This window comes from Solanum stenotomum, chromosome 5 (assembly GCF_019186545.1).
Source record: "Solanum stenotomum isolate F172 chromosome 5, ASM1918654v1, whole genome shotgun sequence".
NCBI classification, from domain to species: Eukaryota; Viridiplantae; Streptophyta; class Magnoliopsida; order Solanales; family Solanaceae; genus Solanum; species Solanum stenotomum.
In genome coordinates this window covers 48700048-48716178 of record NC_064286.1, presented here as the reverse complement: position 1 = coordinate 48716178, position 16131 = coordinate 48700048, and the positions used below count along the sequence as shown (strand labels likewise).

Here is a 16131-nt window from a genome sequence, read left to right as displayed (position 1 = left end):
AATGAAAACAAATGGAATAGTGAACCTCAACAAACAACCAATTACATCTTAAGCCTTCAAGACAGATTACAACAATTTTGTGATAAACAACCAAGTTTGCACGAGCTTTAGGACCTTTCAGTGCATCTTTGTGTTAAATTAAAGGCAGCCAACATTTGTACACATATGATCAGATGCGGAAAATAGTTAGGACAGTAACAAAAGTGTGCCAACATCTCAATCAGGTATTACGATAATAAACACATGATGATACTTTCGAAAGTGAGGGCTGCTTGCATCTTGCAAACACAAAAAAAACTGAGCATGAAAGTGCTAAACAACCATTGCGACGTTAGAACATCCCAAGAGACAGCACAAAAATGGCAGCCATCCCTACTTAAAACCTCATACTTTATAGAGTTTAACTCAACTTAAATCACAAGTCACAAACATTTTACGCAAACTTAATGTGAATGAACCAAGGAACTCGAAACTGCTTTCGCTTTGAGTTTTTCATGACAATTTAAAACAGAACAGCACCCCGATTTAGCTACAAAAGATTGTATCCCATACTTAGAAGAATATGTGACAATTTCGAAATATAGAGATGTTGCCAGCTCGAGCTTAAGACTACAAATATTATGATTTCATCAAAATAAAAGTAGCAGACTGAAAATTATCTTGTAAAAAAATGACTAAACAGAGATACAATTATAGCTATCATTGTATTCTAAAGGAACACGCTGATACAACTACACCAACAACTATAGACAAAGGGCAACCGTGATTTGGGACCAAGTTAATGTATATCTTCCATACTTAAAACATCAAACACTCATAAAGTTTATTTCAAACTAATCACATGCTGCAAACTCTAAGAAAAGATCTAATATGGAAATAAATAAAAAGACTAGAAATCGTATTCACTTCACACTTCCGCATCTATTAATCACTTAAGCATTCAATCCCTAAACTATACACACAACCAACAATTCATGGAATTGATCTTATTGTAACTAAGTCGGGATAGGATTTACCTTGTGTAGGGCAGCGATTGAGGTTGTCAAATGTCGAGTTCCAAGCTAACGACTCCAACTCCAACATCTTCGACTTACGGTATTCCGAGAAGATTAGAAAAAAATTTGATTAAAGCAGATGGAGATGAGAACAAAGAGGGAGCAATGGAATGCTAAATGCTTTCTGATATCTCTTCTCTCCTTCCTCCCTTTTTTTTTTGAATGGGAAACTTAAGGGTCCCTTTTATAGCCGATTTTTTGAGGCTCAAATGGTTCACAAGAAGAGCTTTAAGCTTCAGAAATTTGAATTCTTGATAATCCAAATTCACCTTTTCAGATTGATACAATGGGGATGGAGACGTTGGCGGCTCAAACCCAAGGGTATGAGCTTCGATCCGGCAGTTATCGAGTTTTCTCCTCTTTTCCCAGGCGAACAGTAAAGGAAAAACTTTTCAGGGATTTGCAGATCCATGGAAAAGGGAAAAAGGTGACGTGGATGTGATTGAGATGGCGACATTGCCGCCGAACTGTTGGTCCGAAGCAAAATCCAGCGAGTTTCATCAAGTTCTCTAGTTTTGTCGTTAATGAGCCAGAGAGACATAGGGTATGTTGGGTTGTATTTAATTAGTTTAGGTAAGAAATAAATAAATAAATTGGTTAAAATAATACTATTCTTTAAACAATTTTTCACTTAATTAATTTAACAATCCCCCTTTTTTTTGTCTTGCTTAATTTCCTAAAAATGTGCATTTACATATATTATATATATTATACTTTTCGAAATACTTGTAGCAATAGCCCGCTACTAAACGAAAGGGAAACTTCAAATAATGGTGTAGCAAAAACTATTTAGATTTTGAAAGAAAAGTTAATATACTAACATTTTGTTAGAATGAATGATAGGAAAAAATATTTAAACTTATATAAATATATATCGCAACTTAAATATTTTTTCATACGTGCTATTGTAGATCCCACAACTATAACCGACAACGTAGGAAAGATTGTTTGGAGTTGTAAATTAGTAGGGATTTGTTATATTAATATTATAAATTATTATTTAATAATTTGAGTATATATGTATTTTTAATTAGAGAAATAAAATGTCTTCAAATCTATTACTGGTGCCAAATTTATTTATACATATTAAAAAAAATAGTCAAGACTAAAAATCATAGAGAAATTAATCTTAAGAAAAAGGGAGAGCCAAAATTGGGTGTCAACAGTTGCCCCTGTTTGAACAGAGATGATGTAACANGGTGAAATCGACAGGCCCTATTTTTAGTATGAGCTCTATCTCCCCAATGACATCTGTTTTGGACCCATCAAACGCCCTAACACATACGTTGTTAGGTCGTACCCTTTCAACACTAACATTTAATTTTTGTAGAGTTGACAATGGACAAATATTTGCCCCAGATCCTCCGTCAATTAGAACTCGAGTGACATATGAAAGCTCACACTTTACAGTGATATGGAGGCCTTGGTTATGTCCCGTACCTTCCACTGGTAGTTCACCATCTGAAAAGGTGATGCGGTTTACCTCAAAGATTCTCCCAGCAATCTTCTCTAACTGACTCACTGTAACTTCATTAGGAACATGTGCTTCGTTCAGAATTTTCATTACAACTTTACGATGTTCATCTGAATGTATTAACAATGACAACAAAGAGATTTGGGCTGCAGTTTTCCTGAACTGTTCCACAATTAAGCAGTCTGACAATTTCATCTTTCTTAAGAACTCCTCTGCCTCCCCTTCAGTGACTGGACTTTTAACTTGCATTTGGTTATTTTTATTTTTCTTTAATTCAGCCGGGGCATAGCATCTTCCCGAACGAGTCATTCCTCCTATTTCATCTACTTCTTCATTGATTTCTTTCCCCTTGTATGTCACGACGATAGGCTCATAATTCCAAGGGACAGCCTTGGGGTTAGTCATTGGAAGTTGGGACACTGGCCTAATGATCACAGGTGGAATATTGGCTCCTTGCACGATCAAGATAGGCTTGTCTGGCCCTCTTGGAACTACTAATCTTGCCTCTCTCTGACTTGCCCAAACATCTTCAAGTGGTCCTTTCACAGTTAAGATAGGTGTTTTTGATGGGCTTAACTTTTTCGACGTTCTTTCTGCCTCTGAAGGCACCGTTTTTGTCAAGTCAACAACATTCGCCAAATTTTCCATGCCAGTTCCAACCTTAAGGATTGGCTTGTATGGGACTGCAACTTCTTCGCAACCCTTCATCATTTCTAACATGTTTGTTTCAGTATGCCTGGGTAGTGGATTTTGATTGATGTTTGGTCCATTTGGGTTTTCAACAATAATTCGATGAGTATCGATCAAATCTTGAATTGCCTTTTCAAGTACCAACACCTATCTATGTTGTGCCTGGGGCATCAGAACAATAAGCGCAGTGTTGAGAATAATCTAGATTTCTTGGGGGAGGATTTGACATCTTTCTTTCAATAGGACTTAAAACATTCAACGTCCTTAATTTTTGAAACAACCTAGCATATGATTCTCCAATAGGGGTGAATTCATCCTTAGCTCCATTTCCCTTCTTGTATTCTTTTCTAGGACGAAAAGGAAATCTAAGAGTATTTTGGTGAATTTGTGGGGGTGGTGGATGATTTTGAGGAATTGGGGCACGCATTGAGGATAAGAAGGGGGAACAATTGGTTGTGTGCTGAAAACGGGATATGGAGAGTATAGGATGGGATATTGTGGAGTTTGGGGAGGAAAATAGTGTTGCGGAGGATTATCTTGGACATGGGTCCGAGGTGCTGATACAATCGTAGCTACATCCTCCCTTCTCTTCTTCCCTCCAATATTTCCTGAACCATTTTGAAGCACTTGTGTTGTGGCTTTTAAGGCAGCTTGGCTTACAATCTTTCCAGACTTGATGCCATTTTCCACCATTTCCCCAACCTTAATAACTTCAGCGAATGTCTTCCCGACGGTAGAAAGCAAGTAGTGAAAGTAATCAGGTTCTTGCGCTTGGAGAAAAACGTCAATCATCTCCGACACCTTCATTGATGGTTTAACCCTAACAGTTTGCTCCCTCCATCTAACGGCATATTCACGAAAATTTTTTGTGGTCTTTTTCCTCGTGTTGGCTAATGAGGAGCGGTCTGGCACAATGTCAATATTGTATTGAAATTGTTACACAAAACATCGAGCCAAATCATCTCATGTATTCCAGTTGGCAATATCCTGATCTATAAACCATTCGGATGCAATTCCCGCTAGGCTTTCCCCAAAATAGGCCATAAGCAACTCTTCTTTGCCCTCTGCACCCCTCAGTTGATTGCAATATCTCTTCAAATGAGTTATGAGGTCTCCGTGACCATCGTATTTCTCAAACTTTGGAGTTTAAAAAACCAACAGGCAAATAGACGTGGGGAAACATGCATAAATCGCTGAATGAGATGCCTTTGTGGCTTCCTAGTCCCTGCATATCCCTTATGCTCTGTTCCAAACTCTTCATTTTCGTAGCCAACTCTTCATGTTTCTCATTCTTAACCGTCTTTTCAACTTCGATAGGGGAACTATATTGATGGATGTGGGGATACGAGCTTGAAATTTTAATTGCCTCTTCAAGGGTAAAACTATGATCATGAGGAACTTTGGACGAAGGATCATTGTTGGGCATCATTGTTGGCTGTGGAATGATATTAGTCGGCGCAGTTGGCATAAAAAGTGGATTACTCATCATAGGGGTACTCAAAGGGCGCACCGTAGAAGTTCCAGCGACGTTGGATGTGTTAGCATAGGGGCCGAATCCAAGTGGATAAATGAGATCATTTGTCGACACATGGATAGAGGGTGGAATGTTTGTGTTTAGATAGTCGCGTATTGAAGAAGGTGGAGCTTGTCCACTCGTCCAAACTTTGTACATATCTGCCATTTGTTGTCTTAATGCCCTTACCTCTTCTATTGATGCTGTTTCTTGTGAAGTCATCTGGTTTCGGACCTCATCATGGTTAGACTCATTCCCGTCTTTGTGGGCCATTTTCTTCTTTCCTTTCGACGTTGTATTGTAGGGATGTGATGTCAGCTTAACCACAAACCAATCACCTTTAAGCTAATATGTATTTCTCTCTCTCTCTCTATGAATGAAGTAGCAAACATATTAGTGTTAAGAAATCGTGCATATTAAATCCACATATATACTTTTAATATGGAAGACCTTATGTTTCATCCCTGCTTATCTAGGTGTTTTCTCCTATTTAGTTATTCTTGTTAAAAACGTTTGATCGAACCCATTGGGTTGCCTACGTATCATGTTAGTGCATGAATCAGATCTTTGCGTAGTTCGAGAATATACATTAGCCCTTTCTTTTTCTTTTTTTTAATTATATATTTTTTATAGTTGTTATAGATATATACATATAGATATTACTATTTATATATATTTGTTCATTTATACTAATGAAAAAATGAAACCAGACATAAACATAACTTAACATATCATTTCAACATTTGGAACATAAGTAGGAAAACGATGAAAAAATCGCTAAACAAAAGTCAATATCTTAAACAGACACGACCTAAACAAAGTGTAGAAAAGTAGTATGAAAAAAAGCAGGACTTAAACTAAAGAAAACGATGCTAAGGAAACAGATGTTTGCATGAACCCTCATATCCCAAAGACATAAATGTCATGCTTGCATCTCCATCTGCTTGCTCATGAAGATGGTGGTCTTACAGGACCTCCTACACTCTAATCTATATCTTGCACCGAATTCATAAGGTACTCAGCGAATTCAGGCACTTCAGCCAGAAATTGTTCATGGTTCATCTCTTCATAGTCTAAACCCATTTGGGCAGTGCGATCAGCCAAACGACGGACTTTTGATCGAAGTGAATTGCAAGTCTGATTCCATCCTCGTATCTGTTGATCACGGGAGGCCACCATTTCTCTAGCACGTCTTTCTTGAGTGGAGACTAACTCTATTTCCTCTCGAAGTCTTCCCCTTTCACGGATCCACTGAGCTCTCTCTTGATCAAAATCTGTCTGACTTTTCTGATCACATGTCCTCAATTATTGTTGTCGAGATACACCAAGTTCCGCAACTTGTGTTCCCCTAATTGTTGCCAGATCAATTTGTCCTTGGAGTAAGGTTTCTCTTTGAGTTGCCTTGGCTCTTTCCTCTTCGAAGTCCACTTGTTGTTGGGTTAGAGCGGCTCTAGCGAGCTCTAAATTTGCTCTTAACTCCTGATTTTCAGCAAGGTAATCACGCATAGCCAACTCGATTTTTATTTTCATTTTAGCCTCATTGTCTATTGGTTCTTTCACAGATCTCTCTGGCCTAACTTGTAATCGAGGTTGTTGCTCAAGCCAATTGGAGTATTCCGGGTGAGTTTCTCCTGTGTGTCGTTCTTTAACCATCGTTCCAATTCCCATGACTAAACAACCATCCCAAATTTTTTGGGCCAATCCTTTAGGAAGGGGAACCTCTGGTCCAACTTCAAACACGAAATCTTTCGTATCCTCTGTGATAGGTAGAACTTGACGCCTGCCTAACTGACGTAAAACCCGCAGCGATACGTATGGTTGCACACCCCTAATACCCATCAACAATAAAAAAGGGCGAACATACGACATGTGTATGACTTCTACCCAAGGGAACCAAGGATAATTCCAAGTGATCTTATCTTCCGTTAGCGAGTGAAAATGTTCAACCCATGCATTGACCCCTTCTGGACATCTGTATTTCTCCACCCTTTTGGCATGACTTGTAATGTAATCGCTTCGATCCTGAATGAACCTCGCAACCGTAGGAGGTCGGTAAAGATGTTCTACTATCCATAGTTGAAGCAGTATGTTGTATCCCTCGAAGAAACGTTTCCCTTTCTGGTAGACAGTCAGAGCACGGTAGATATCAGCCAAAATCATGGGGACTATGGTATAATTCTTTTTCTCAATTAATACATTCACTACTCCGATCAAAAGGATGTTAATCTTTCCTCCTCTCCTTGGAAAAACCATTGTTCCTAAAAAAGCTACCATAAAAGTAAAACGTCTATGCTCTTTTCATGTTTCAAAACTTTCCTCGTTGTTGAGTGTCCTTCCAAATTTCTTGAATCCGTCCTCCTTTCCATACCTATCATACAAAAACTGTAATGAGATCCAATATTTGTCTAATGATTGTTTCTTGACTTTGCAAATGTTCAAGTGTTGAAAAAATTTGTTGATGGATATGCCCCTTGGGGCTATAAGCCTCTGATGATGTAACCTCACTCCAAACCCTGTAAAGCCAGCTATTTCCTCCAAGGTTGGGGTTATTTCAAAATTCGAGAAACGAAAAACATTGTTGGTGGGATTCCAAAAGGATAACAGTGCTTCGATCACATCTCTCTTAAGTTCCACTTGCATGATTCTAGTCAAGAAACCCAAATATTTGAATATTATGTCTTGTTCTATCAACCCTATGTCATTCCACCATGCCCACAACTGCAAGGGAGTACAATCTACAACCTGAAGTGGTACATTCGAATCTCTTTTCCTTTTTTGACACTTTCCACCACCAGAATGAACCATGTTGTGCCTATGGAAAAAGATGCAGGGTCAAGAAATGCTTAATTTATAGACCTCTTATATTTGGGAAAGGGAAAAAAGATGTGTTAAACTTATATAAAATGACGCAAAGTATTTTTGAAATAAAAACTTTAGGAAAAGGAAAAAATAAGCAACTCGTATTTATAAAGTGAATACAATTTAAATGTTTGTCACTTGAAAAATCAGATTTAGAGCAATGTAGACAATAAATATCTAATTTATTTGGAAATTTCTTTTGATAAGCTACTTATATTCTCTCAAACAAGTGTTTATTCTATGTGTCCAATTGCAAAATAATTTCTAGTAAATGCATCTATAAAATCAAGGTTTAAATAATAATTTCCACTAAATCTATTATTAGGAGTGACTATTACAAATTTTAATTTCAAGTGCTTGTAGATAGATCAAAGACATGTTGAAGATGACATACTTTTAATATGACTATGATTAATACTCCAAGTCAATATAGGGGTTATATGAATGGTTTAATAAGAAAAAAAAAATTTGTGTACAAATGGAAAGGAGAGAGGGAAAAAAATCTCGAAATTAATTTTTCTTAAAATTATTGAAAATTCCAATATATTATTGGTAGGCACACCTATATATTAAAACCTACTTTTATTTAGAGTATAAATAGCTATATATATTTATTTCATTTCATTTTTTATTTTTATTTGTTAATTTTATTTATTTTAATTTTTTAATTTTTTTTTTAAAGAAAAATATATAAATCTTAAAGAATTTATTTTAGAGGGAACCTAAAGCCGATCAACAATCGAGGTTGTCCACATAATATTTTACAAATAACACATAAAATGCACATGTTAGTCAAGAAGAGGGTCTCCTGTCCTAGACGGACTCGACCCCTGTGTCGAGTTCCAATAAGTCAAATGCAAATGATGCAAATAAGCAAAGCCTACTAGGGATACGCATGTGTATGTTTCAGTTTTACTAGGTTCGAACCTAAAAGAGATAGGTATCTAGACTGGCTTACTCGAGTGGAGAACTCGAGCCAAGGAGGGACAATTATCGGTAGCAGCGCTATTCCGACTTCATTGCTGGTCCAACCTTGCCTAACATGTGTGACTAAAATCCTTCACTGGGTGCCCAGACACCCCAGCTTTATTTCAAAAGAAATTGGGATGCATAATTGCATTTTCTACTATCCTATTTTTAGAGACTCAGCTGGTGTACGAGAAGACAGATTATATACAGTTCAACAATATCAAAGTGATAAATAAGCAGCAAGTATCACATTAGGTCATCAAAACAATATATCCAATGAAATAATATAATAAAATAAAGTAAAAGTCAAATATACAAAGCTCAAATTCTGGTTAGTCCCCAGTGGAGTCGCCAGAGATGTCACACCCCTTTTTCGCGCACAGCGCCGGAAGGGTTTTTCCATTTTAAGTGACGATATTGATTAAGGGATCATTTTATTTTTCATAGTCGCTACTTGGAATTGAGTTAAGGTGTTCCAAGTCACCTTTTTGTTTAATCCCTAATCATAAGGAAATGACTCTTTATTTGGTCTGCGAATCAGAAATTCATGTAAGAAATTCTGTTGACCGAGGAGAAGATATTAGGCATCCCTCGAATCCCGTGGTTCTAGCACAGTCGATTTTATTGACTTATACTTATCTTGATATATTTTTTGGATAATTTGTGTCTATATGTCATGGTTTGCTTATTTTTAATTGTTGAATTTTTATTAGTCTTAAACCGGATGCATAACTGTATTCTCGGTCTTGACATTTGGAGACATAATTGTCTTCCCCTCTCGAGTTCATCACACCTCATAATCTCAACTTACACTTCTTGGTTTGAATTAACAAAATTAAGTATCTCAAAAAGATGTGGAACCACATTCTTAATTAAGATGAAATTTTATTATTATTACTCATATAATGTATAATAAAGCCTAATAAATACCCATGATTATATTAAAATAGTCTAAAATAGATAGAGACATCAAAATATTATAGTGTTCAAAATTTTCCTATATTTCAATTACCCCCACTCGGCTTACTAAATTTTATTATGTTGAATCTTATCATCTTGACGCAATTATGCTTCCAGATATTAACAAAACAGAGCATGGTTAATTTATATATATACTTTTTACTATTCTAAATCTAAATAATAAATTTTGAATAAAACAAACATATGAATTAAAATCACGCTTCAACTAATGATTAATGACACATGTTGACCTATTTTATTAACAATAAAGTAAAAAAAAAATCTTAAGATAAAACTTTTATTTTTTTTGTAAGTTATTAAACCAAATCTAATAATATATTAATGAACCCATAAAAGGCCCTTTTTTAGAGAAAAGATAAAAAATAAAAAAAAATCTTTAGTAGTTATACTAAATTTAAACTAATATTATCCACATGTCATATAGAATAACATGAACACTTTGTTTTAGATGACTTTTGTACTTTTTTTTTTTGCACATTTTGTTTTATTAATTTTATATTATTTTTTTATTTGTTGTTCTTTGTAAGTTTTTTTTTGTTTTTAAACGTTCTGTATCATTATTATTTTTTACGTTCTGTTTTTCTTCTTTGCTTTTTATTTTAATTTTTTTGTTGTGCTATGTTTTTGTTTCTTTTTTTCCTTTTGTTTCATTAATTTTTTTTCGTTGTTCTTATTTATTTTTTTTATAAATTTTTTTTTGACATTCTGTACATTTATTTTCTTTTTCTTTTTAATCTATTTTAATTTAATTTGTCTTCGTAGATTCTCCTTATCCTAACAAGTTTATTATTATTGTTTTTGTTAGCACCCAAAAGAAGAGTTCACTCAAATTAGTAAGACACGAACATAAAAACTTTGATAATTAATTAAGGAGAGAGAGTGAGGAATGGACTCTTAAACAAGTAAGAAATATTCACATGTCGTATAGCATGTTCGGATATATTTCAGTACACAACATTAATAACATAAACAGATTAAACACATACGAAATCTGAACAACTTCAATATATGGGATTCAATTCTTGCACAATTAAAACATAAAATTATACAAACACAGAATATAAATAAATGTTACCTCTTGTGAAAACTAATACACGAGAAGAAAGGACCAATAATCAGGAGCCACGAACTTGAAACCGCGAAGAATAAATTTCCAGATCTTTAATCTCAATGTGCAAAGGGTACGATGTATATTTGCAAGTGAGAGTGGAGTGAAGGTAGCAAAGTGTGATGTGCGGATGAACTTGGGTCAGTGGACAAAACAAAAGTACAAGGTATATTCTTATTTTTTGCCAATGTCAATGCATATATCTCTGTCCCCCTTTTTTTGTAGTATGTGGGGGTATGTATATAGGTGTTAGGAAAGGTGTAGGTGTGGGGTAGTGGGTTGTATTATGTGGGGTGTGGAATGTGGAGGAAAACGTGAGGGAGTAGGAGTGTGGGGAAGTTGAGAGAAAGTGGGAGTATAACTTGCTGATGGTTTTCTTTTCTTTTCTTATTTTTTTTTTAATTTTTTTTTTTTGGAAAAATAAGTCAAAAGCTTTTTCTTTTTCTTTTTTTATTTTGTTCTCCTTTTCCCTTTTTTGTTTTTTTTACGTGTAGTATGTTTTGGATAGGAGTAGAAGTGGGGTAGGTTTGTTAGATTATTTAGGTTTTTTTTTTTTTTTTAGTTTTAGTTTTATTCTACTTTTAAAAGAATAATAATTAACTATAAATAGTAAATTATAATAACGTACCAACTAATTATTTAAAATTAATAAAATCTAGGAAAAAGTCAAACATCTATAAACAAAAATAATTAAATAATACTAGCTTATTTATCAAAACTTAATTTTAAAATAATATAGATTTTTGGTAATCTTTCATTTCTTTTTAAACAATTGAAAAATAAAACTTACCTTAAAAAGTGATTCTATTTTTGTTGTTTTCAAATCTTTTAAAATAAACTTAATAAAATAAGAGAAAAGTCAAAATATTTAATTTATATTTATAAAAATATTTCAGCTCTAAGAATGGTGTAAAATTTTAAGTTCGGTCAAAAAATACGTGTCTACAAATACTACAGAAATGTCAAGTGAAAAATTATTGGACAACCTAAACAACAAATTAAAATTTGGACAAAAGAAGAAATATAGAAAAAACACACCCTTTATTTATTTAATATTATGAGTAGCTACGTACTAATTAATATTACACAAGCATACTTAAATCGACTCCATTAACTAATAAAGACCTTACACTACCCTTTATTTTTTACCTCCTTAGTTCATATCATCTATATTAATAAAAAAGCTGATGTATACCCTCTATATATTCAACGATTCAACTATAATATTTTCAACATGAAATATAAATATATCGATATCAAAATATTCGAACGGTCCTAACGTGTGATTTCTTGACCGCTCCCTTCTTAGGAATAGTGACAATAAGCACTTCATTATCCATTGTTGATATCACTTTATCAACGCTAGCATCCTCAGGCAAATTAAAAACAGTTGAAAACTTGCCAATTTTTTTCTGAAAATGGTGCCAATTGTCATATTCTTTTTCTACTATTTTTTTCTCCCCACTAATCTTTAAGACTCTATCATCTTCCACTTGTACCTTCACTTCTTCTTTCTTATATCCATGCAAATTAGCTCTAAAAACATATGCTTCTGGGGTCACATTATACTCAAATTGAGCTAAAAATGGAGTAACATGTGGGAATGATAGTGATGGTGCTATGAGAGATCGAGGGGTTTCGAGATAAAATTTATGAGAGGGATCGTAAGGATCTTTCTGACCTCGACTTGTTTGGGATTGACATGTGATTTTTGCTGTTGATGGTTGATTAAAAAGATTTTGTAGATCCTGATTTATTGTTGTTGGTGGATCATTATAAAGATCTTGCTCGTCACTTCGATTTGTTTTAAATTGACGATGCATTATTGTTGTTGTTGGATCGTAAGAATCAGAACGATAATGATTCTTTTGGGATTGAGGCGTAATTATTGTTGCTGGCGGAGAATTTTGTACACGACGTGAATGGTTTTTGCGACCGTTAAATAGAGGTATTAAAGACATTTTTTTTGTAGTATACTCAATTTGTTTTGGAATAGGAAAATATATTAGGAAGAAAATGAAATGTGATACAATGAGTTGCTTGCTGATTTTGAGTGTTATGGCGTGGGGGTATGTATTTATAGGGAGGAGTTTTGACAAATTGAATCTTCTTTGACGTGTGTTTGAGAAGATATATTAAAAAGATTATATGTATTGACCATGTGTAAAATATTTGTTTTCTTTTATTTAATTTACCTGATCCTTTTGAATTTTAAGATTCAAACAAATTTCTTTATCGTAAATTTTTTATGTCTTTTAAATAATTTGCATCGTCAAGTAACTCATAGTACTAGCCTGTAATACTTTTTACGTAATTTACAAATGTGTAAATTTTTTTTAAAAAAATTAAATATTTTATGTCTGAATTTACAATCAAAATTAAATTGTTCGACTTTCGATATTTTGACTATATCTATAAATTAGGACATAGAGAATACTTAATAAAACTATTTAAGTAAATCTCTACATAATAAACATTTTTCAGTAACACATCAAAACTATCACTTTTTCCCACATTTCAAACCTTAATATCCATTTTTTTAGGGAAACTTACATAAATCCCACTAGTTTAGGAACTAATTACTTAGATACATTCTAGTTTACAATATTATGTATCTTATCAAATTTTGGTGTGCCCTGATATGTTCAAATACATATATCTTGAAAATAGGAGTAATTTATTCTAGATACATTGTATCCAAACAAATTTGCTTGTATCTAGGATACATAACAAATCTCGATCGCCTCTCTCGTTTCTCTCTCATCTCGCTTGTCACTCTCTTATGTATATGGTATCCCAAATACATGCGAATCTCGCTTGCCTCCCTCCCAAGCTCACTCGCTTCTCTCCCTATTTTAGTGCATCTGATAGCAAAAATACATGTATCTAATTGTATCTCCCTCAACATATGGTAGGAAAAGTCTTAGTTAGTGATAAAATACGTAATATTTTGATAATATAGATAATAATAGTGTATATGGTAGTGTAGCATGTCTCATTATGTAGTTTTTCCTTCTTTTTTCTTAAACCTACCTTAACTATTGCTCCCTTTGTATTAAAGCACATCTTGATACTAAGTTGGCCAAATATTTGTTCCCATGTCGACAGTAGGTGCGTGTAGGCCAACTGAGCATTGAAGTGGATTTTAATACAACGAGAGTGATAATTGAGGTATGAAACTTATAAAAAAGTAATAATACTTTAGGTAGGTAAATAGAACAATTAAGGTATGAAACTCTATAAAAAATACTTATAGTTTAAATGTACTTTTACCATTAACTCAAAACTAAACTACATTGATAATGTAAGTATAATTTAGCAGTGTCGTAATCATATAAAAATTAAAATAAATCACAAGGGAGAAATGAAAGAGAACAAATGCTTTGGATTAACCTGGCATTTAGCCATCAAATCTTTATAAAATATTCGCATAATTATTGGAGGTTTCTCACTGATTTAATTTATATGCATGAACCACCCTTTATTCTTAGATACAAATTAATGGAAAAAAAACGTGAAAAAGAAAACTTGCCTACCTATTATAACTTAGCCTTTTGTAGATACCGTATTACCGCGTAACATCACAATCACTTCTCTTTCTTCATGCAATTGAAATTTGAAAATGAAAATCATCATGCCTATTTATATAAGCAGTGTGTAATTGACTACAAATTTAAAAAAAGAGAAAAAATATTGAAAATTGTGGTTTAAAATAAAACGATCTTTTTTTTATTTATTTTACTATAAACATCTTTGATAGATCTATGCATGTCATATGAGAATGCACATGATTTGTGTTGAATGCGATGTAATTATCTATTTTGACTTGACTATAATATTAGAATTATAATCATAGAATATATGTTACATTTTCAAGACGTCCATACATTATATTCAAAACATGTATCTTGGATACATAGTATGCTTATACATATAATTATGTGTTCTAAATATGGAATGTAACTTAAACACATGAATTTAGGAACAAATCACTGGTCTTATCATTAAACCAAGAACAAAAGTAAAAAAATTCAAAATTCTTCATTCGTTTTGTAGCATTTGAATTTTTTTCTCATAGATACATATAATCTTAACTCAGATACACGAACTCTTAAGTAGAGACATGTACACCTAATGTGTCTCCAACATTGTTGCACTTGATATGTACTTAATGGTGTATTTATTCAGTTAATTAAAGATTAGCGTAATTCTTTCATCTTGATTACGTTCATAGCTGGTTAGGACATCTCATCGCGGCGATGTTTGCTTCACCTTTTAATTTGTCGATGTTGCTCGCTTTGCCTATATCTGATGGACCTCCGGCAGAGCCATTGCAAATTTCACTTTTTCGTCCCTCCGACTAATAAAATTTTGAAGAAGAAGGCCCTCAAATCATCAGAGATAAAATTTGAGTCAACTAAAGAGTGAAATTGTTAGAAAAAAAATTGTGACTAATTTGGCAGCAAAAAGGCACAAACAAACTACTTGCAAATAACACTAATTGCAATTATATTGTAGCATCCTCTCTACAATAAAATATAATTTTCTAAAGCTATTACATTATTTGCATTGAATCAGGTTGTTTGCGGCAGTTGATACTCGTTAATAAGTGGGACGTGGGTGGGGGGAGATGTTGAGAGAGAAATATATTTAATTGTTATTAAAATGTTAATTGTGAAGTTTAAATGTAAGGATAAGCAATCAATTCTAATTTTAAGGGACCCATTAAGGGACGTGGATATCAAATTATATCTTCAATAATATTAAAAATCCTAATTTTAAGGAACGTGGATATCAAATTGTATCTTCAATAATATTAAAAGTGGTACTATAGTAGAGATAATATTGATATATATGATCGTTTATTATTAAATCTTCTGATTACAGGAGCGGTTTAGGGTTTGGATTTGTATCGTGTGCAATTCTCAGCTACAGACCTCCGGAGCTTCCCATTACGAGATCAAACCCAGTTATGCCGCTAACACCAGGGTGCACGACGCAAACATTCTCACTTTTTGACTAAAGGGTTTGCATTGCAGCTAAGTTTCCATGTCTGAAAGAGTTGTAAAAGCGGGCATTTGCTGCTAGTACAGAGGCCTTACTATCCTCCTGGAGTAGCCGGAGGCTATCCCTAATCTTTGCTGCTCGGGCATAGTTCTCCTCTTTAATAGCAGTCTTTAGATCCTGTGCCAAGCTTTCCTCATTTAGCAAGATGTTTTCACCGCTCAAAGTTCCTTCAGAATCCTCACTCATGACACGGCATGGTCTCAGTGAATGTGAATGAGGACCTTGCCTAAAAGGTGCTGTTCTGAATAAATACATAATTAGATGATTTTACAGCTTAGGAGATAGGAAATTTGAAGTAACCCAAAAATTGAATGAAAAAAGGAAAGAAAATTGAACAGATGCAATACACTTAGCAGGTACAAGACATGTAGCACAATTTTCAAGGCCTGTCAAAGACACTGGCCATTAAAAATGA

General features: G+C 33.8%; 1 pseudogene; it reads right to left on the bottom strand.

Moving 5' to 3' along the window:
* Nucleotides 1-2214: 2214 nt before the first annotated feature.
* Nucleotides 2215-16131, bottom strand: part of LOC125864089 (uncharacterized) — a 41143-nt pseudogene continuing 27226 nt past the window's right edge.